At 57.3% G+C, this 22511-nt stretch overlaps 8 non-coding genes and 7 pseudogenes across 8 annotated transcripts; all 15 read left to right on the forward strand.

Annotated features, from left to right (window-relative positions):
• The first annotated feature begins 1268 nt into the window (after positions 1–1268).
• On the forward strand, positions 1269–1387 carry LOC146715745 (5S ribosomal RNA). The gene has a single exon (XR_014919866.1). It is a non-coding gene; the product is annotated as a 5S ribosomal RNA (ribosomal RNA).
• A 1536-nt stretch (positions 1388–2923) lies between these two features.
• On the forward strand, positions 2924–3042 carry LOC146715746 (5S ribosomal RNA; annotated as a pseudogene).
• Positions 3043–4685: 1643 nt separating this feature from the next.
• On the forward strand, positions 4686–4804 carry LOC146715747 (5S ribosomal RNA). Its single transcript, XR_014919386.1, has one exon. It is a non-coding gene; the product is annotated as a 5S ribosomal RNA (ribosomal RNA).
• Positions 4805–5705: 901 nt separating this feature from the next.
• On the forward strand, positions 5706–5824 carry LOC146715748 (5S ribosomal RNA). The gene has a single exon (XR_014919577.1). It is a non-coding gene; the product is annotated as a 5S ribosomal RNA (ribosomal RNA).
• Positions 5825–7002: 1178 nt separating this feature from the next.
• Positions 7003–7121, forward strand: LOC146715749 (5S ribosomal RNA; annotated as a pseudogene).
• Positions 7122–7820: 699 nt separating this feature from the next.
• LOC146715750 (5S ribosomal RNA) lies at positions 7821–7939 on the forward strand (annotated as a pseudogene).
• Positions 7940–9547: 1608 nt separating this feature from the next.
• On the forward strand, positions 9548–9666 carry LOC146715751 (5S ribosomal RNA; annotated as a pseudogene).
• A 1375-nt stretch (positions 9667–11041) lies between these two features.
• LOC146715752 (5S ribosomal RNA) lies at positions 11042–11160 on the forward strand. Its single transcript, XR_014919392.1, has one exon. It is a non-coding gene; the product is annotated as a 5S ribosomal RNA (ribosomal RNA).
• Positions 11161–12686: 1526 nt separating this feature from the next.
• Positions 12687–12805, forward strand: LOC146715753 (5S ribosomal RNA). Its single transcript, XR_014919426.1, has one exon. It is a non-coding gene; the product is annotated as a 5S ribosomal RNA (ribosomal RNA).
• Positions 12806–13865: 1060 nt separating this feature from the next.
• LOC146715754 (5S ribosomal RNA) lies at positions 13866–13984 on the forward strand (annotated as a pseudogene).
• Positions 13985–14683: 699 nt separating this feature from the next.
• LOC146715755 (5S ribosomal RNA) lies at positions 14684–14802 on the forward strand (annotated as a pseudogene).
• Positions 14803–16688: 1886 nt separating this feature from the next.
• On the forward strand, positions 16689–16807 carry LOC146715756 (5S ribosomal RNA). The gene has a single exon (XR_014919393.1). It is a non-coding gene; the product is annotated as a 5S ribosomal RNA (ribosomal RNA).
• Positions 16808–17626: 819 nt separating this feature from the next.
• Positions 17627–17745, forward strand: LOC146715757 (5S ribosomal RNA). The gene has a single exon (XR_014919833.1). It is a non-coding gene; the product is annotated as a 5S ribosomal RNA (ribosomal RNA).
• A 1096-nt stretch (positions 17746–18841) lies between these two features.
• On the forward strand, positions 18842–18960 carry LOC146715758 (5S ribosomal RNA; annotated as a pseudogene).
• Positions 18961–21365: 2405 nt separating this feature from the next.
• LOC146715759 (5S ribosomal RNA) lies at positions 21366–21484 on the forward strand. Its single transcript, XR_014919372.1, has one exon. It is a non-coding gene; the product is annotated as a 5S ribosomal RNA (ribosomal RNA).
• Positions 21485–22511: the final 1027 nt, after the last annotated feature.

Consider the following 22511-nt stretch of genomic DNA (forward strand, 5'->3'; position numbering starts at 1 on the left):
ACCACACCAGGGCCTGTGGCTTCTGGCCGAGGCCATCTTCACCAAACCAGGCCCTGTGGCTCTTGCTCAGGCCACTTACACCACACCAGGGCCTGTGGCTCTGGCTTAGGCCACTTACACCACACCAGGGCCTGTGGCTGCTGGCTGAGGCCACCTACACCACACCAGGGCCTTAGTTGCTATTGAGGCCAATTACACCACACCAGGGTCTGTGGCTCTTGCTCAGGCCACTTACACCACACCAGGGCCTGTGGCACTGGCTGAGGCCACTTACACCACACCAGGGCCTGTGGCTGCTGGCTTAGGCCACCTACACCACACCAGGGCCTTAGTTGCTATTGAGGCCAATTACACCACACAAGGGCCTGTGGCTGCTGGCTGAGGCCACCTACACCACACCAGGGCCTGTGGCTGCTGGCTGAGGCCACTTACACCACACCAGGGCCCTTTTGCTGCTGGCTGAGGCCACTTACACCACACCAGTGCCTGTGGCTTCTGGCTGAGGCGACTTACACCACACCAGGGCCTGTGGCTGCTGGCTGAGGCCACTTACACCACACCAGGGCCTGTGGCTGCTGGCTGAGGCCACCTACACCACACCAGGGAATTAGTTGCTATTGAGGCCAATTACACCACACCAGGGTCTGTGGCTCTTGCTCAGGCCACTTACACCACACCAGGGCCTGTGGCTCTTGCTCAGGCCACTTACACCACACCAGGGCCTGTGGCTGCTGGCTGAGGCCACTTACACCACACCAGGGCCTGTGGCTGCTGGCTGAGGCCACCTACACCACACCAGGGCCTGTGGCTGCTGGCTGAGGCCACCTACACCACACCAGGGCCTGTGGCTGCTGGCTGAGGCCACTTACACCACACCAGTGCCTGTGGCTTCTGGCTGAGGCGACTTACACCACACCAGGGCCTGTGGCTGCTGGCTGAGGCCACTTACACCACACCAAGGCCTGTGGCTCTTGCTCAGGCCACTCACATCACACCAGGCCCTGCGCTTCTGGCCGAGGCCATCTTCACCAAACCAGGCCCTGTGCTCCTTGCTGTGGCCATGTACAACACACCAGGCCCTGTGCTGGTTCCTGAGGCCATCTTCAACAATCCAGGGCCTGTGCTGTTGGATAAATGCCAAACTGAGCCTTTGGGTTAGGGTATTATGCAAACATGCAGGTATGATTATAGCATTGTCTTCGTAACTTCAGGTACTTGCCACCTAATCACTTGAATCCATAAATTGAGACATTGTGCTGAAGCCAGCAGCTTACGGCCATACCACCCTGAGCACGCCTGACCTCATCTGATCTCGGAAGCTAAGCAGGGCTGGGCTTGGTTAGTACTTGGATGGGAGACTGCCTGGGAATACCTGGTGCTGTAAGCCTTTGATTTTTCATGTCATTGAACCGCTTTTGATCCAGAGAAGGGGTGTATTAAAAGACCAAAAGCAGCTGCCCATTAATGAGGGCACATTAACGACACTGCTTTTGGCTCTTTTCCAATGTCTTGTGCTGCTAGCTGATGCAACCTACACCACACAAGGGCCTGAGTGACCGGCTGGGGCCACTTACACCACATCAGGGCCTGTGGCTCTGGCTGAGGCCACTTTCACCACACCAGGGCCTGTGGCTGCTGGCTGAGGCCACCTACACCACACCAGGGCATTAGTTGCTATTGAGGCCAATTACACCACACCAGGGTCTGTGGCTCTTGCTCAGGCCACTTACACCACACCAGGGCCTGTGGCTCTTGCTCAGGCCACTTACACCACACCAGGGCCTGTGGCTGCTGGCTGAGGCCACCTACACCACACCAGGGCATTAGTTGCTATTGAGGCCAATTACACCACACCAGGGTCTGTGGCTCTTGCTCAGGCCACTTACACCACACCAGGGCCTGTGGCTCTTGCTCAGGCCACTTACACCACACCAGGGCCTGTGGCACTGGCTGAGGCCACTTACACCACACCAGGGCCTGTGGCTGCTGGCTGAGGCCACTTACACCACACCAGGGCCTGTGGCTGCTGGCTGAGGCCACTTACACCACACCAGGGCCTGTGGCTGGTGGCTGAGGCCACCTACACCACACCAGGGCCTGTGGCTGCTGGCTGAGGCGACTTATACCACACCAGGGCCCTTTTGCTGCTGGCTGAGGCCACTTACACCACACCAGTGCCTGTGGCTTCTGTCTGAGGCGACTTACACCACACCAGGGCCTGTGGCTGCTGGCTGAGGCCAATTACACCACACCAGGGTCTGTGGCTCTTGCTCAGGCCACTTACACCACACCAGGGCCTGTGGCACTGGCTGAGGCCACTTACACCACACCAGGGCCTGTGGCTGCTGGCTGAGGCCACTTACACCACACCAGGGCCTGTGGCTGCTGGCTGAGGCCACTTACACCACACCAGGGCCTGTGGCTGCTGGCTGAGGCCACCTACACCACACCAGGGCCTGTGGCTGCTGGCTGAGGCCACTTACACCACACCAGGGCCCTTTTGCTGCTGGCTGAGGCCACTTACACCACACCAGTGCCTGTGGCTTCTGGCTGAGGCGACTTACACCACACCAGGGCCTGTGGCTGCTGGCTGAGGCCACTTACACCACACCAAGGCCTGTGGCTCTTGCTCAGGCCACTCACATCACACCAGGCCCTGCGCTTCTGGCCGAGGCCATCTTCACCAAACCAGGCCCTGTGCTGCTTGCTGTGGCCATGTACAACACACCAGGCCCTGTGCTGGTTCGTGAGGCCATCTTCAACAATCCAGGGCCTGTGCTGTTGGATAAATGCCAAACTGAGCCTTTGGGTTAGGGTATTATGCAAACATGCAGGTATGGTTATAGGATTGTCTTCGTAACTTCAGGTACTTGCCACCTAATCACTTGAATCCATAAATTGAGACATTGTGCTGGGGCCAGCAGCTTACGGCCATACCACCCTGAGCAGGCCCGACCTCGTCTGATCTCGGAAGCTAAGCAGGGCTGGGCTTGGTTAGTACTTGGATGGGAGACTGCCTGGGAATACCTGGTGCTGTAAGCCTTTCATTTTCATGTCATTGAACCGCTTTTGATCCAGAGAAGGGGTGTATTAAAAGACCAAAAGCAGCTGCCCATTAATGAGGGCACATTAACGACACTGCTTTTGGCTGTTTTCCAATGTCTTGTGCTGCTAGCTGATGCCACCTACACCACACCAGGGCCTGAGTGACCGGCTGGGGCCACTTACACCACATCAGGGCCTGTGGCTCTGGCTGAGGCCACTTACACCACACCAGGGCCTGTGGCTGCTGGCTGAGGCCAGTTACACCACACCAGAGCCTGTGGCTGCTGGCTGAAGCCACTTACACCACACCAGGGCCTTAGTTGCTATATAGGCCACTTACACCACACCAGGGCCTGTGGCTGCTGGCTGAGGCCACCTACACCACACCAGGGCCTGTGGCTGCTGGCTGAGGCCACTTACACCACACCAGGGCCTGTGGCTGCTGGCTGAAGCCACTTACACCACACCAGGGCCTTAGTTGCTATTGAGGCCACTTACACCACACCAGGGCCTGTGGCTGCTGGCTGAGGCCACTTACACCACACCAGTGCCTGTGGCTTCTGGCTGAGGCCACTTACACCACACCAGGGCCTGTGGCTGCTGGCTGAGGCCACTTACACCACACCAGGGCCTGTGGCTCTTGCTCAGGCCACTCACATCACACCAGGCCCTGCGCTTCTGGCCGAGGCCATCTTCACCAAACCAGGCCCTGTGGTTCTTGCTCAGGCCACTTACACCACACCAGGGCCTTATTTGCTATTGAGGCCACTTACACCACACCAGGGCCTGTGGCACTTGCTCAGGCCACTTACACCACACCAGGGCCTGTGGCACTTGCTCAGGCCACTTACACCACACCAGGGCCTGTGGCTGCTGGCTGAGGCCACTTACACCACACCAGGGCCTGTGGCTCTTGCTCAGGCCACTTACACCACACCAGGGCCTGTGGCACTGGCTGAGGCCACTTAGACCACACCAGGGCCTGTGGCTGCTGGCTGAGGCCACTCACACCACACCAGGGCCTGTGGCTGCTAGCTGATGCCACCTACACCACACCAGGGCCTGAGTGACCGGCTGGGGCCACTTACACCACACCAGGGCCTGTGGCTCCTGGCTGAGGCCACCTACACCACACCGGGGCCTTAGTTGCTATTGAGGCCAATTACACCACACCAGGGTATGTGGCTCTTGCTCAGGCCACTTACACCACACCAGGGCCTTAGTTGCTATTGAGGCCACTTACACCACACCAGGGCCTGTGGCTGCTGGCTGAGGCCACCTACACCACACCAGGGCCTTAGTTGCTATTGAGGCCAATTACACCACACCAGGGTATGTGGCTCTTGCTCAGGCCACTCACATCACACCAGGCCCTGCTCTTCTGGCCGAGGCCATCTTCACCAAACCAGGCCCTGTGCTGCTAGCTGTGGCCATGTACAACACACCAGGCCCTGTGCTGGTTCCTGAGGCCATCTTCAACAATCCAGGGCCTGTGCTGTTGGATAAATGCTAAACTGAGCCTTTGGGTTAGGGTATTATGCAAACATGCAGGTATGGTTATAGGATTGTCTTCGTAACTTCAGGTACTTGCCACCTAATCACTTGAATCCATAAATTGAGTCATTGTGCTGGGGCCAGCAGCTTATGGCCATACCACCCTGAGCACGCCCGACCTCGTCTGATCTCGGAAGCTAAGCAGGGCTGGGCTTGGTTAGTACTTGGATGGGAGACTGCCTGTGAATACCTGGTGCTGTAAGCCTTTCATTTTCATGTCATTGAACCGCTTTTGATCCAGAGAAGGGGTGTATTAAAAGACCAAAAGCAGCTGCCCACTAATGAGGGCACATTAACGACATTGCTTTTGGCTCTTTTCCAATGTCTTGTGCTGCTAGCTGATGCCACCTACACCACACCAGGGCCTGAGTGACCGGCTGGGGCCACTTACACCACATCAGGGCCTGTGGCTCTGGCTGAGGCCACTTACACCACACCAGGGCCTGTGGCTGCTGGCTGAGGCCACCTACACCACACCAGGGCCTTAGTTGCTATTGAGGCCAATTACACCACACCAGGGCCTGTGGCTCTTGCTCAGGCCACTTACACCACACCAGGGCCTGTGGCACTGGCTGAGGCCACTTAGACCACACCAGGGCCTGTGGCTGCTGGCTGAGGCCACCTACACCACACCAGGGCCTGTGGCTGCTGGCTGAGGCGACTTACACCACACCAGGGCCCTTTTGCTGCTGGCTGAGGCCACTTACACCACACCAGTGCCTGTGGCTTCTGGCTGAGGCGACTTACACCACACCAGGGCCTGTGGCTGCTGGCTGAGGCCACTTACACCACACCAAGGCCTGTGGCTCTTGCTCAGGCCACTCACATCACACCAGGCCCTGCGCTTCTGGCCGAGGCCATCTTCACCAAACCAGGCCCTGTGCTGCTTGCTGTGGCCATGTACAACACACCAGGCCCTGTGCTGGTTCCTGAGGCCATCTTCAACAATCCAGGGCCTGTGCTGTTGGATAAATGCCAAACTGAGCCTTTGGGTTAGGGTATTATGCAAACATGCAGGTATGGTTATAGGATTGTCTTCGTAACTTCAGGTACTTGCCACCTAATCACTTGAATCCATAAATTGAGACATTGTGCTGGGGCCAGCAGCTTACGGCCATACCACCCTGAGCACGCCCGACCTCGTCTGATCTCGGAAGCTAAGCAGGGCTGGGCTTGGTTAGTACTTGGATGGGAGACTGCCTGGGAATACCTGGTGCTGTAAGCCTTTAATTTTCATGTCATTGAACCGCTTTTGATCCAGAGAAGGGGTGTATTAAAAGACCAAAAGCAGCTGCCCATTAATGAGGGCACATTAACGACACTGCTTTTGGCTGTTTTCCAATGTCTTGTGCTGCTAGCTGATGCCACCTACACCACACCAGGGCCTGAGTGACCGGCTGGGGCCACTTACACCACATCAGGGCCTGTGGCTCTGGCTGAGGCCACTTACACCACACCAGGGCCTGTGGCTGCTGGCTGAGGCCAGTTACACCACACCAGAGCCTGTGGCTGCTGGCTGAAGCCACTTACACCACACCAGGGCCTTAGTTGCTATTGAGGCCACTTACACCACACCAGGGCCTGTGGCTGCTGGCTGAGGCCACCTACACCACACCAGGGCCTGTGGCTGCTGGCTGAGGCCATTTACACCACACCAGGGCCTGTGGCTGCTGGCTGAAGCCACTTACACCACACCAGGGCCTTAGTTGCTATTGAGGCCACTTACACCACACCAGGGCCTGTGGCTGCTGGCTGAGGCCACCTACACCACACCAGGGCCCTTTTGCTGCTGGCTGAGGCCACTTACACCACACCAGTGCCTGTGGCTTCTGGCTGAGGCCACTTACACCACACCAGGGCCTGTGGCTGCTGGCTGAGGCCACTTACACCACACCAGGGCCTGTGGCTCTTGCTCAGGCCACTCACATCACACCAGGCCCTGCGCTTCTGGCCGAGGCCATCTTCACCAAACCAGGCCCTGTGGTTCTTGCTCAGGCCACTTACACCACACCAGGGCCTTATTTGCTATTGAGGCCACTTACACCACACCAGGGCCTGTGGCTCTGGCTTAGGCCACTTACACCACACCAGGGCCTGTGGCACTGGCTGAGGCCACTTAGACCACACCAGGGCCTGTGGCTGCTGGCTGAGGCCACTCACACCACACCAGGGCCTGTGGCTGCTAGCTGAGGCCACTTACACCAAACCAGGGCCTGTGGCTGCCTGCTGAGGCCATCTTCAACAATCCAGGGCCTGTGCTGTTGGATAAATGCCAAACTGAGCCTTTTGGTTAGGGTATTATGCAAACATGCAGGTATGGTTATAGGATTGTCTTCGTAACTTCAGGTACTTGCCACCTAATCACTTGAATCCATAAATTGAGACATTGTGCTGGGGCCAGCAGCTTACGGCCATACCAACCTGAGCACGCCCGACCTCGTCTGATCTCGGAAGCTAAGCAGGGCTGGGCTTGGTTAGTACTTGGATGGGAGACTGCCTGGGAATACCTGGTGCTGTAAGCCTTTCATTTTCATGTCATTGAACCGCTTTTGATCCAGAGAAGGGGTGTATTAAAAGACCAGAAGCAGCTCCCCATTAATGAGGGCACATTAACGACATTGCTTTTGGCTGTTTTCCAATGTCTTGTGCTGCTAGCTGATGCCACCTACACCACACCAGGGCCTGAGTGACCGGCTGGGGCCACTTACACCACATCAGGGCCTGTTGCTCTGGCTGAGGCCACTTACACCACACCAGGGCCTGTGGCTGCTGGCTGAGGCCACCTACACCACACCAGGGCCTTAGTTGCTATTGAGGCCAATTACACCACACCAGGGTATGTGGCTCTTGCTCAGGCCACTTACACCACACCAGGGCCTTAGTTGCTATTGAGGCCAATTACACCACACCAGGGCCTGTGGCTCTTGCTCAGGCCACTCACATCACACCAGGCCCTGCGCTTCTGGCCGAGGCCATCTTCACCAAACCAGGCCCTGTGCTGCTAGCTGTGGCCATGTACAACACACCAGGCCCTGTGCTGGTTCCTGAGGCCATCTTCAACAATCCAGGGCCTGTGCTGTTGGATAAATGCTAAACTGAGCCTTTGGGTTAGGGTATTATGCAAACATGAAGGTAGGGTTATAGGATTGTCTTCGTAACTTCAGGTACTTGCCACCTAATCACCTGAATCCATAAATTGAGACATTGTGCTGGGCTCAGCAGCTTACGGCCATACCACCCTGAGCACGCCCGACCTCGTCTGATCTCGCAAGCTGAGCAGGGCTGGGCTTGGTTAGTACTTGGATGGGAGACTGCCTGGGAATACCTGGTGCTGTAAGCCTTTCATTTTCATGTCATTGAACCGCTTTTGATCCAGAGAAGGGGTGTATTAAAAGACCAAAAGCAGCTGCCCATTAATGAGGGCACATTAACGACATTGCTTTTGGCTGTTTTCCAATGTCTTGTGCTGCTAGCTGATGCCACCTACACCACACCAGGGCCTGAGTGACCGGCTGGGGCCACTTACACCACATCAGGGCCTGTGGCTCTGGCTGAGGCCACTTACACCACACCAGGGCCTTAGTTGCTATTGAGGCCAATTACACCACACCAGGGCCTGTGGCTCTTGCTCAGGCCACTTACACCACACCAGGGCCTGTGGCTCTGGCTGAGGCCACTTTCACCACACCAGGGCCTGTGGCTGCTGGCTGAGGCCACCTACACCACACCAGGGCATTAGTTGCTATTGAGGCCAATTACACCACACCAGGGTCTGTGGCTCTTGCTCAGGCCACTTACACCACACCAGGGCCTGTGGCTCTTGCTCAGGCCACTTACACCACACCAGGGCCTGTGGCCGCTGGCTGAGGCCACTTACACCACACCAGGGCCTGTGGCTGCTGGCTGAGGCCATCTACACCACACCAGGGCTTGTGGCTGCTGGCTGAGGCGACTTACACCACACCAGGGCCCTTTTGCTGCTGGCTGAGGCCACTTACACCACACCAGTGCCTGTGGCTTCTGGCTGAGGCGACTTACACCACACCAGGGCCTGTGGCTGCTGGCTGAGGCCACTTACACCACACCAGGGCCTGTGGCTCTTGCTCAGGCCACTCACATCACACCAGGCCCTGCGCTTCTGGCCGAGGCCATCTTCACCAAACCAGGCCCTGTGGCTCTTGCTCAGGCCACTTACACCACACCAGGGCCTGTGGCTCTGGCTTAGGCCACTTACACCACACCAGGGCCTGTGGCACTTGCTCAGGCCACTTACACCACACCAGGGCCTGTGGCTGCTGGCTGAGGCCACTTACACCACACCAGGGCCTGTGGCTCTTACTCAGGCCACTTACACCACACCAGGGCCTGTGGCACTGGCTGAGGCCACTTAGACCACACCAGGGCCTGTGGCTGCTGGCTGAGGCCACTTACACCACACCAGGGCCTGTGGCTGCTGGCTGAGGCCACTTACACCAAACCAGGGCCTGTGGCTGCTTGCTGAGGCCACTTACACCACACCAGGGCATTAGTTGCTATTGAGGCCAATTACACCACACAAGGGCCTGTGGCTGCTGGCTGAGGCCACCTACACCACACCAGGGCCTGTGGCTGCTGGCTGAGGCCACTTACAACACACCAGGGCCTGTGGCTCTTGCTCAGGCCACTCATATCACACCAGGCCCTGTGCTTCTGGCCGAGGCCATCTTCACCAAACCAGGCCCTGTGCTGCTTGCTGTGGCCATGTACAACACACCAGGCCCTGTGCTGGTTCCAGAGGCCATCTTCAACAATCCAGGGCCTGTGCTGTTGGATAAATGCCAAACTGAGCCTTTGGGTTAGGGTATTATGCAAACATGCAGGTATGGTTATAGGATTGTCTTCGTAACTTCAGGTACTTGCCACCTAATCACTTGAATCCATAAATTGAGTCATTGTGCTGGGGCCAGCAGCTTATGGCCATACCACCCTGAGCACACCCGCCCTCGTCTGATCTCGGAAGCCAAGCAGGGCTGGGCTTGGTTAGTACTTGGATGGGAGACTGCCTGGGAATACCTGGTGCTGTAAGCCTTTGATTTTCATGTCATTGAACCGCTTTTGATCCAGAGAAGGGGTGTATTAAAAGACCAAAAGCAGCTGCCCACTAATGAGGGCACATTAACGACATTGCTTTTGGCTCTTTTCCAATGTCTTGTGCTGCTAGCTGATGCCACCTACACCACACCAGGGCCTTAGTTGCTATTGAGGCCAATTACACCACACCAGGGTCTTTGGCTCTTGCTCAGGCCACTTACACCACACCAGGGCCTGTGGCACTGGCTGAGGCCACTTACACCACACCAGGGCCTGTGGCTGCTGGCTGAGGCCACTTACACCACATCAGGGCCTGTGGCTCTGGCTGAGGCCACTTTCACCACACCAGGGCCTGTGGCTGCTGGCTGAGGCCACCTACACCACACCAGGGCATTAGTTGCTATTGAGGCCAATTACACCACACCAGGGTCTGTGGCTCTTGCTCAGGCCACTTACACCACACCAGGGCCTGTGGCTCTTGCTCAGGCCACTTACACCACACCAGGGCCTGTGGCTGCTGGCTGAGGCCACCTACACCAAACCAGGGCATTAGTTGCTATTGAGGCCAATTACACCACACCAGGGTCTGTGGCTCTTGCTCAGGCCACTTACACCACACCAGGGCCTGTGGCTCTTGCTCAGGCCACTTACACCACACCAGGGCCTGTGGCTGCTGGCTGAGGCCACTTACACCACACCAGGGCCTGTGGCTGCTGGCTGAGGCCACTTACACCACACCAGGGCCTGTGGCTGGTGGCTGAGGCCACCTACACCACACCAGGGCCTGTGGCTGCTGGCTGAGGCGACTTATACCACACCAGGGCCCTTTTGCTGCTGGCTGAGGCCACTTACACCACACCAGGGCCTGTGGCTGCTGGCTGAGGCCACCTACACCACACCAGGGCCTGTGGCTGCTGGCTGAGGCCACTTACACCACACCAGGGCCCTTTTGCTGCTGGCTGAGGCCACTTACACCACACCAGTGCCTGTGGCTTCTGGCTGAGGCGACTTACACCACACCAGGGCCTGTGGCTGCTGGCTGAGGCCACTTACACCACACCAAGGCCTGTGGCTCTTGCTCAGGCCACTCACATCACACCAGGCCCTGCGCTTCTGGCCGAGGCCATCTTCACCAAACCAGGCCCTGTGCTGCTTGCTGTGGCCATGTACAACACACCAGGCCCTGTGCTGGTTCCTGAGGCCATCTTCAACAATCCAGGGCCTGTGCTGTTGGATAAATGCCAAACTGAGCCTTTGGGTTAGGGTATTATGCAAACATGCAGGTATGGTTATAGGATTGTTTTCGTAACTTCAGGTACTTGCCACCTAATCACTTGAATCCATAAATTGAGACATTGTGCTGGGGCCAGCAGCTTACGGCCATACCACCCTGAGCACGCCCGACCTCGTCTGATCTCGGAAGCTAAGCAGGGCTGGGCTTGTTTAGTACTTCGATGGGAGACTGCCTGGGAATACCTGGTGCTGTAAGCCTTTCATTTTCATGTCATTGAACCGCTTTTGATCCAGAGAAGGGGTGTATTAAAAGACCAAAAGCAGCTGCCCATTAATGAGGGCACATTAACGACACTGCTTTTGGCTGTTTTCCAATGTCTTGTGCTGCTAGCTGATGCCACCTACACCACACCAGGGCCTGAGTGACCGGCTGGGGCCACTTACACCACATCAGGGCCTGTGGCTCTGGCTGAGGCCACTTACACCACACCAGGGCCTGTGGCTGCTGGCTGAGGCCAGTTACACCACACCAGAGCCTGTGGCTGCTAGCTGAAGCCACTTACACCACACCAGGGACTTAGTTGCTATTGAGGCCACTTACACCACACCAGGGCCTGTGGCTGCTGGCTGAGGCCACCTACACCACACCAGGGCCTTAGTTGCTATTGAGGCCAATTACACCACACCAGGGTATGTGGCTCTTGCTCAGGCCACTTACACCACACCAGGGCCTTAGTTGCTATTGAGGCCAATTACACCACACCAGGGCCTGTGGCACTGGCTGAGGCCACTTACACCACACCAGGGCCTGTGGCTGCTGGCTGAAGCCACTTACACCACACCAGGGCCTTAGTTGCTATTGATGCCACTTACACCACACCAGGGCCTGTGGCTGCTGGCTGAGGCCACCTACACCACACCAGGGCCCTTTTGCTGCTGGCTGAGGCCACTTACACCACACCAGTGCATGTGGCTCCTGGCTGAGGCCACTTACACCACACCAGGGCCTGTGGCTGCTGAATGAGGCCACTTACACCACACCAGGGCCTGTGGCTCTTGCTCAGGCCACTCACATCACACCAGGCCCTGCGCTTCTGGCCGAGGCCATCTTCACCAAACCAGGCCCTGTGGTTCTTGCTCAGGCCACTTACACCACACCAGGGCCTTAGTTGCTATTGAGGCCAATTACACCACACCAGAGCCTGTGGCTCTTGCTCAGGCCACTTACACCACACCAGGGCCTGTGGCACTGGCTGAGGCCACTTACACCACACCAGGGCCTGTGGCTGCTGGCTGAGGCCACTTACACCACACAAGGGCTTGTGGCTGCTGGCTGAGGCCACCTACACCACACCAGGGCCTGTGGCTGCTGGCTGAGGCCACCTACACCACACCAGGGCCTGTGGCTCTTGCTCAGGCCACTTACACCACACCAGGGCCTGTGGCTCTTGCTCTGGCCACTTACACCACACCAGGGCCTGTGGCTCTTGCTCAGGCCACTCATATCACACCAGGCCCTGTGCTTCTGGCCGAGGCCATCTTCACCAAACCAGGCCCTGTGCTGCTTGCTGTGGCCATGTACAACACACCAGGCCCTGTGCTGTTTCCTGAGGCCATCTTCAACAATCCAGGGCCTGTGCTGTTGGATAAATGCCAAACTGAGCCTTTGGGTTAGGGTATTATGCAAACATGCAGGTATGGTTATAGGATTGTCTTCGTAACTTCAGGTACTTGCCACCTAATCACTTGAATCCATAAATTGAGACATTGTGCTGGGCCCAGCAGCTTACGGCCATACCACCCTGAGCACGCCCGACCTCGTCTGATCTCGGAAGCTAAGCAGGGCTGGGCTTGGTTAGTACTTGGATGGGAGACTCCCTGGGAATACCTGGTGCTGTAAGCCTTTAATTTTCATGTCATTGAACCGCTTTTGATCCAGAGAAGGGTTGTATTAAAAGACCAGAAGCAGCTGCCCATTAATGAGGGCACATTAACGACACTGCTTTTGGCTGTTTTCCAATGTTTTGTGCTGCTAGCTGATGCCACCTACACCACACCAGGGCCTGAGTGACCGGCTGGGGCCACTTACACCACATCAGGGCCTGTGGCTCTGGCTGAGGCCACTTACACCACACCAGGGCCTGTGGCTGCTGGCTGAGGCCAGTTACACCACACCAGAGCCTGTGGCTGCTGGCTGAAGCCACTTACACCACACCAGGGCCTTAGTTGCTATTGAGGCCACTTACACCACACCAGGGCCTGTGGCTGCTGGCTGAGGCCACTTACACCACACCAGGGCCTGTGGCTGCTGGCTGAAGCCACTTACACCACACCAGGGCCTTAGTTGCTATTGAGGCCACTTACACCACACCAGGGCCTGTGGCTGCTGGCTGAGGCCACCTACACCACACCAGGGCCCTTTTGCTGCTGGCTGAGGCCACTTACAACACACCAGTGCATGTGGCTTCTGGCTGAGGCCACTTACACCACACCAGGGCCTGTGGCTCTGGCTTAGGCCACTTACACCACACCAGGGCCTGTGGCTCTGGCTTAGGCCACTTACACCACACCAGGGCCTGTGGCACTGGCTGAGGCCACTTAGACCACACCAGGGCCTGTGGCTGCTGGCTGAGGCCACTCACACCACACCAGGGCCTGTGGCTGCTAGCTGAGGCCACTTACACCAAACCAGGGCCTGTGGCTGCTTGCTGAGGCCATCTTCACCAAACCAGGCCCTGTGCTGCTTGCTGTGGCCATGTAAAACACACCAGGTCCTGTGCTGGTTCTTGAGGCCATCTTCAACAATCCAGGGCCTGTGCTGTTGGATAAATGCCAAACTGAGCCTTTTGGTTAGGGTATTATGCAAACATGAAGGTATGGTTATAGGATTGTCTTCGTAACTTCAGGTACTTGCCACCTAATCACTTGAATCCATAAATTGAGACATTGTGCTGGGGCCAGCAGCTTACGGCCATACCACCCTGAGCACGCCTGACCTCGTCTGATCTCGGAAGCTAAGCAGGGCTGGGCTTGGTTAGTACTTGGATGGGAGACTGCCTGGGAATACCTGGTGCTGTAACCCTTTGATTTTCATGTCATTGAACCGCTTTTGATCCAGAGAAGGGGTGTATTAAAAGACCAGAAGCAGCTCCCCATTAATGAGGGCACATTAACGACATTGCTTTTGGCTGTTTTCCAATGTCTTGTGCTGCTAGCTGATGCCACCTACACCACACCAGGGCCTGAGTGACCGGCTGGGGCCACTTACACCACATCAGGGCCTGTTGCTCTGGCTGAGGCCACTTACACCACACCAGGGCCTGTGGCTGCTGGCTGAGGCCACCTACACCACACCAGGGCCTTAGTTGCTATTGAGGCCAATTACACCACACCAGGGTATGTGGCTCTTGCTCAGGCCACTTAGACCACACCAGGGCCTTAGTTGCTATTGAGGCCAATTACACCACACCAGGGCCTGTGGCTCTTGCTCAGGCCACTCACATCACACCAGGCCCTGCGCTTCTGGCCGAGGCCATCTTCACCAAACCAGGCCCTGTGCTGCTAGCTGTGGCCATGTACAACACACCAGGCCCTGTGCTGGTTCCTGAGGCCATCTTCAACAATCCAGGGCCTGTGCTGTTGGATAAATGCTAAACTGAGCCTTTGGGTTAGGGTATTATGCAAACATGAAGGTAGGGTTATAGGATTGTCTTCGTAACTTCAGGTACTTGCCACCTAATCACCTGAATCCATAAATTGAGACATTGTGCTGGGGCCAGCAGCTTACGGCCATACCACCCTGAGCACGCCCGACCTCGTCTGATCTCGGAAGCTGAGCAGGGCTGGGCTTGGTTAGTACTTGGATGGGAGACTGCCTGGGAATACCTGGTGCTGTAAGCCTTTCTTTTTCATGTCATTGAACCGCTTTTGATCCAGAGAAGGGGTGTATTAAAAGACCAAAAGCAGCTGCCCATTAATGAGGGCACATTAACGACATTGCTTTTGGCTGTTTTCCAATGTCTTGTGCTGCTAGCTGATGCCACCTACACCACACCAGGGCCTGAGTGACCGGCTGGGGCCACTTACACCACATCAGGGCCTGTGGCTCTGGCTGAGGCCACTTACACCACACCAGGGCCTGTGGCTGCTGGCTGAGGCCACTTACACCACACCAGGGCCTGTGGCTGCTGGCTGAGGCCACTTACACCACACCAGGGCCTTAGTTGCTATTGAGGCCAATTACACCACACCATGGTCTGTGGCTCTTGCTCAGGCCACTTACACCACACCAGGGCCTGTGGCTGCTGGCTGAGGCCACTTACACCACACAAGGGCTTGTGGCTGCTGGCTGAGGCCACCTACACCACACCAGGGCCTGTGGCTGCTGGCTGAGGCCACCTACACCACACCAGGGCCTGTGGCTCTTGCTCAGGCCACTTACACCACACCAGGGCCTGTGGCTCTTGCTCAGGCCACTTACACCACACCAGGGCCTGTGGCTCTTGCTGAGGCCACTCATATCACACCAGGCCCTGTGCTTCTGGCTGAGGCCACTTAGACCACACCAGGGCCTGTGGCTGCTGGCTGAGGCCACTTACACCACACCAGGGCCTGTGGCTGCTGGCTGAGGCCATCTACACCACACCAGGGCCTGTGGCTGCTGGCTGAGGCGACTTACACCACACCAGGGCCCTTTTGCTGCTGGCTGAGGCCACTTACACCACACCAGTGCCTGTGGCTTCTGGCTGAGGCGACTTACACCACACCAGGGCCTGTGGCTGCTGGCTGAGGCCACTTACACCACACCAGGGCCTGTGGCTCTTGCTCAGGCCACTCACATCACACCAGGCCCTGCGCTTCTGGCCGAGGCCATCTTCACCAAACCAGGCCCTGTGGCTCTTGCTCAGGCCACTTACACCACACCAGGGCCTGTGGCTCTGGCTTAGGCCACTTACACCACACCAGGGCCTGTGGCACTTGCTCAGGCCACTTACACCACACCAGGGCCTGTGGCTGCTGGCTGAGGCCACTTACACCACACCAGGGCCTGTGGCTCTTACTCAGGCCACTTACACCACACCAGGGCCTGTGGCACTGGCTGAGGCCACTTAGACCACACCAGGGCCTGTGGCTGCTGGCTGAGGCCACTTACACCACACCAGGGCCTGTGGCTGCTGGCTGAGGCCACCTACACCACACCAGGGCCTTAGTTGCTATTGAGGCCAATTACACCACACCAGGGTCTGTGGCTCTTGCTCAGGCCACTTACACCACACCAGGGCCTGTGGCTGCTGGCTGAGGCCACTTACACCACACCAGGGCCTGTGGCTGCTGGCTGAGGCCACCTACACCACACCAGGGCCTTAGTTGCTATTGAGGCCAATTACACCACACAAGGGCCTGTGGCTGCTGGCTGAGGCCACCTACACCACACCAGGGCCTGTGGCTGCTGGCTGAGGCCACTTACAACACACCAGGGCCTGTGGCTCTTGCTCAGGCCACTCATATCACACCAGGCCCTGTGCTTCTGGCCGAGGCCATCTTCACCAAACCAGGCCCTGTGCTGCTTGCTGTGGCCATGTACAACACACCAGGTCCTGTGCTGGTTCCTGACGCCATCTTCAACAATCCAGGGCCTGTGCTGTTGGATAAATGCCAAACTGAGCCTTTGGGTTAGGGTATTATGCAAACATGCAGGTATGGTTATAGGATTGTCTTCGTAACTTCAGGTACTTGCCACCTAATCACTTGAATCCATAAATTGAGACATTGTGCTGGGGCCAGCAGCTTACGGCCATACCACCCTGAGCACGCCCGACCTCGTCTGATCTCGGAAGCTAAGCAGGGCTGGGCTTGGTTAGTACTTGGATGGGAGACTGCCTTGGAATACCTGGTGCTGTAAGCCTTTGATTTTCATGTCATTGAACCGCTTTTGATCCAGAGAAGGGGTGTATTAAAAGACCAAAAGCAGCTGCCCATTAATGAGGGCACATTAACGACATTGCTTTTGGCTGTTTTCCAATGTCTTGTGCTGCTAGCTGATGCCACCTACACCACACCACGGCCTTATTTGCTGGCTGAGGCCACATACACAAAACCAGGGCCTTAGTTGCTATTGAGGCCAATTACACCACACCAGAGCCTGTGGCTCTTGCTCAGGCCACTTACACCACACCAGGGCCTGTGGCACTGGCTGAGGCCACTTACACCACACCAGGGCCTGTGGCTGCTGGCTGAGGCCACTTACACCACACAAGGGCTTGTGGCTGCTGGCTGAGGCCACCTACACCACACCAGGGCCTGTGGCTGCTGGCTGAGGCCACCTACACCACACCAGGGCCTGTGGCTCTTGCTCAGGCCACTTACACCACACCAGGGCCTGTGGCTCTTGCTCTGGCCACTTACACCACACCAGGGCCTGTGGCTCTTGCTCAGGCCACTCATATCACACCAGGCCCTGTGCTTCTGGCCGAGGCCATCTTCACCAAACCAGGCCCTGTGCTGCTTGCTGTGGCCATGTACAACACACCAGGCCCTGTGCTGTTTCCTGAGGCCATCTTCAACAATCCAGGGCCTGTGCTGTTGGATAAATGCCAAACTGAGCCTTTGGGTTAGGGTATTATGCAAACATGCAGGTATGGTTATAGGATTGTCTTCGTAACTTCAGGTACTTGCCACCTAATCACTTGAATCCATAAATTGAGACATTGTGCTGGGCCCAGCAGCTTACGGCCATACCACCCTGAGCACGCCCGACCTCGTCTGATCTCGGAAGCTAAGCAGGGCTGGGCTTGGTTAGTACTTGGATGGGAGACTGCCTGGGAGTACCTGGTGCTGTAAGCCTTTCTTTTTCATATCATTGAACCGCTTTTGATCCAGAGAAGGGGTGTATTAAAAGACCAGAAGCAGCTCCCCATTAATGAGGGCACATTAACGACACTGCTTTTGGCTGTTTTCCAATGTTTTGTGCTGCTAGCTGATGCCACCTACACCACACCAGGGCCTGAGTGACCGGCTGGGGCCACTTACACCACATCAGGGCCTGTGGCTCTGGCTGAGGCCACTTACACCACACCAGGGCCTGTGGCTGCTGGCTGAGGCCAGTTACACCACACCAGAGCCTGTGGCTGCTGGCTGAAGCCACTTACACCACACCAGGGCCTTAGTTGCTATTGAGGCCACTTACACCACACCAGGCCCTGTGGCTGCTGGCTGAGGCCACCTACACCACACCAGGGCCTGTGGCTGCTGGCTGAGGCCACTTACACCACACCAGGGCCTGTGGCTGCTGGCTGAAGCCACTTACACCACACCAGGGCCTTAGTTGCTATTGAGGCCAATTACACCACACCAGAGCCTGTGGCTCTTGCTCAGGCCACTTACACCACACCAGGGCCTGTGGCACTGGCTGAGGCCACTTACACCACACCAGGGCCTGTGGCTGCTGGCTGAGGCCACTTACACCACACAAGGGCTTGTGGCTGCTGGCTGAGGCCACCTACACCACACCAGGGCCTGTGGCTGCTGGCTGAGGCCACCTACACCACACCAGGGCCTGTGGCTCTTGCTCAGGCCACTTACACCACACCAGGGCCTGTGGCTCTTGCTCTGGCCACTTACACCACACCAGGGCCTGTGGCTCTTGCTCAGGCCACTCATATCACACCAGGCCCTGTGCTTCTGGCCGAGGCCATCTTCACCAAACCAGGCCCTGTGCTGCTTGCTGTGGCCATGTACAACACACCAGGCCCTGTGCTGTTTCCTGAGGCCATCTTCAACAATCCAGGGCCTGTGCTGTTGGATAAATGCCAAACTGAGCCTTTGGGTTAGGGTATTATGCAAACATGCAGGTATGGTTATAGGATTGTCTTCGTAACTTCAGGTACTTGCCACCTAATCACTTGAATCCATAAATTGAGACATTGTGCTGGGCCCAGCAGCTTACGGCCATACCACCCTGAGCACGCCGGACCTCGTCTGATCTCGGAAGCTAAGCAGGGCTGGGCTTGGTTAGTACTTGGATGGGAGACTCCCTGGGAATACCTGGTGCTGTAAGCCTTTAATTTTCATGTCATTGAACCGCTTTTGATCCAGAGAAGGGGTGTATTAAAAGACCAGAAGCAGCTCCCCATTAATGAGGGCACATTAACGACACTGCTTTTGGCTGTTTTCCAATGTTTTGTGCTGCTAGCTGATGCCACCTACACCACACCAGGGCCTGAGTGACCGGCTGGGGCCACTTACACCACATCAGGGCCTGTGGCTCTGGCTGAGGCCACTTACACCACACCAGGGCCTGTGGCTGCTGGCTGAGGCCAGTTACACCACACCAGAGCCTGTGGCTGCTGGCTGAAGCCACTTACACCACACCAGGGCCTTAGTTGCTATTGAGGCCACTTACACCACACCAGGGCCTGTGGCTGCTGGCTGAGGCCACCTACACCACACCAGGGCCTGTGGCTGCTGGCTGAGGCCACTTACACCACACCAGGGCCTGTGGCTGCTGGCTGAAGCCACTTACACCACACCAGGGCCTTAGTTGCTATTGAGGCCACTTACACCACACCAGGGCCTGTGGCTGCTGGCTGAGGCCACCTACACCACACCAGGGCCCTTTTGCTGCTGGCTGAGGCCACTTACAACACACCAGTGCATGTGGCTTCTGGCTGAGGCCACTTTCACCACACCAGGGCCTGTGGCTGCTGGCTGAGGCCACCTACACCACACCAGGGCATTAGTTGCTATTGAGGCCAATTACACCACACCAGGGTCTGTGGCTCTTGCTCAGGCCACTTACACCACACCAGGGCCTGTGGCTCTTGCTCAGGCCACTTACACCACACCAGGGCCTGTGGCTGCTGGCTGAGGCCACCTACACCACACCAGGGCATTAGTTGCTATTGAGGCCAATTATACCACACCAGGGTCTGTGGCTCTTGCTCAGGCCACTTACACCACACCAGGGCCTGTGGCTCTTGCTCAGGCCACTTACACCACACCAGGGCCTGTGGCTGCTGGCTGAGGCCAGTTACACCACACCAGAGCCTGTGGCTGCTGGCTGAAGCCACTTACACCACACCAGGGCCTTAGTTGCTATTGAGGCCACTTACACCACACCAGGGCCTGTGGCTGCTGGCTGAGGCCACCTACACCACACCAGGGCCTGTGGCTGCTGGCTGAGGCCACTTACACCACACCAGGGCCTGTGGCTGCTGGCTGAAGCCACTTACACCACACCAGGGCCTTAGTTGCTATTGAGGCCACTTACACCACACCAGGGCCTGTGGCTGCTGGCTGAGGCCACTTACACCACACCAGGGCCCTTTTGCTGCTGGCTGAGGCCACTTACACCACACCAGTGCCTGTGGCTTCTGTCTGAGGCGACTTACACCACACCAGGGCCTGTGGCTGCTGGCTGAGGCCAATTACACCACACCAGGGCCTGTGGCTCTTGCTCAGGCCACTTACACCACACCAGGGCCTGTGGCTGCTGGCTGAGGCCACTTACACCACACCAGGGCCTGTGGCTGCTGGCTGAGGCCACCTACACCACACCAGGGCCTGTGGCTGCTGTCTGAGGCCACTTACACCACACCAGGGCCTGTGGCTGCTGGCTGAGGCCATCTACACCACACCAGGGCCTGTGGCTGCTGGCTGAGGCGACTTACACCACACCAGGGCCCTTTTGCTGCTGGCTGAGGCCACTTACACCACACCAGTGCCTGTGGCTTCTGTCTGAGGCGACTTACACCACACCAGGGCCTGTGGCTGCTGGCTGAGGCCACTTACACCACACCAGGGCCTGTGGCTCTTGCTCAGGCCACTCACATCACACCAGGCCCTGCGCTTCTGGCTGAGGCCATCTTCACCAAACCAGGCCCTGTGGCTCTTGCTCAGGCCACTTACACCACACCAGGGCCTGTGGCTCTGGCTTAGGCCACTTACACCACACCAGGGCCTGTGGCACTTGCTCAGGCCACTTACACCACACCAGGGCCTGTGGCTGCTGGCTGAGGCCACTTACACCACACCAGGGCCTGTGGCTCTTACTCAGGCCACTTACACCACACCAGGGCCTGTGGCACTGGCTGAGGCCACTTAGACCACACCAGGGCCTGTGGCTGCTGGCTGAGGCCACTTACACCACACCAGGGCCTGTGGCTGCTGGCTGAGGCCACTTACACCAAACCAGGGCCTGTGGCTGCTTGCTGAGGCCATCTTCACCAAACCAGGCCCTGTGCTGCTTGCTGTGGCCATGTAAAACACACCAGGTCCTGTGCTGGTTCTTGAGGCCATCTTCAACAATCCAGGGCCTGTGCTGTTGGATAAATGCCAAACTGAGCCTTTGGGTTAGGGTATTATGCAAACATGCAGGTATGGTTATAGGATTGTCTTCGTAACTTCAGGTATTTGCCACCTAATCACTTGAATCCATAAATTGAGACATTGTGCTGGGGCCAGCAGCTTACGGCCATACCACCCTGAGCACGCCCGACCTCGTCTGATCTCGGAAGCTAAGCAGGGCTGGGCTTGGTTAGTACTTGGATGGGAGACTTCCTGGGAATACCTGGTGCTGTAAGCCTTTCTTTTTCATGTCATTGAACCGCTTTTGATCCAGAGAAGGGGTGTATTAAAAGACCAAAAGCAGCTGCCCATTAATGAGGGTACATTAACGACATTGCTTTTGGCTGTTTTCCAATGTCTTGTGCTGCTAGCTGATGCCACCTACACCACACCACGGCCTTATTTGCTGGCTGAGGCCACATACACCAAACCAGGGCCTTAGTTGCTATTGAGGCCAATTACACCACACAAGGGCCTGTGGCTGCTGGCTGAGGCCACTTACACCACACCAGGGCCTGTGGCTGCTGGCTGAGGCCACCTACACCACACCAGGGCCTTAGTTGCTATTGAGGCCAATTACACCACACCAGGGTCTGTGGCTCTTGCTCAGGCCACTTACACCACAACAGGGCCTGTGGCACTGGCTGAGGCCACTTACACCACACCAGGGCCTGTGGCTGCTGGCTGAGGCCACCTACACCACACCAGGGCCTTAGTTGCTATTGAGGCCAATTACACCACACAAGGGCCTGTGGCTGCTGGCTGAGGCCACTTACACCACACCAGGGCCCTTTTGCTGCTGGCTCAGGCCACTTACACCACACCAGGGCCTGTGGCTGCTGGCTGAGGCCACTTACACCACACCAGGGCCTGTGGCTGCTGGCTGAGGCCACCTACACCACACCAGGGCATTAGTTGCTATTGAGGCCAATTACACCACACCAGGGTCTGTGGCTCTTGCTCAGGCCACTTACACCACACCAGGGCCTGTGGCTCTTGCTCAGGCCACTTACACCACACCAGGGCCTGTGGCTGCTGGCTGAGGCCACTTACACCACACCAGGGCCTGTGGCTGCTGGCTGAGGCCACCTACACCACACCAGGGCCTGTGGCTGCTGGCTGAGGCCACCTACACCACACCAGGGCCTGTGGCTGCTGGCTGAGGCCACTTACACCACACCAGTGCCTGTGGCTTCTGGCTGAGGCGACTTACACCACACCAGGGCCTGTGGCTGCTGGCTGAGGCCACCTACACCACATCAGGG

Source organism: Copadichromis virginalis, linkage group LG3, assembly GCF_057382275.1.
Source record: "Copadichromis virginalis isolate Kocher_CV1m ecotype Utaka linkage group LG3, C_Virginalis_male_GT1.1, whole genome shotgun sequence".
Taxonomy (NCBI): domain Eukaryota; kingdom Metazoa; phylum Chordata; class Actinopteri; order Cichliformes; family Cichlidae; genus Copadichromis; species Copadichromis virginalis.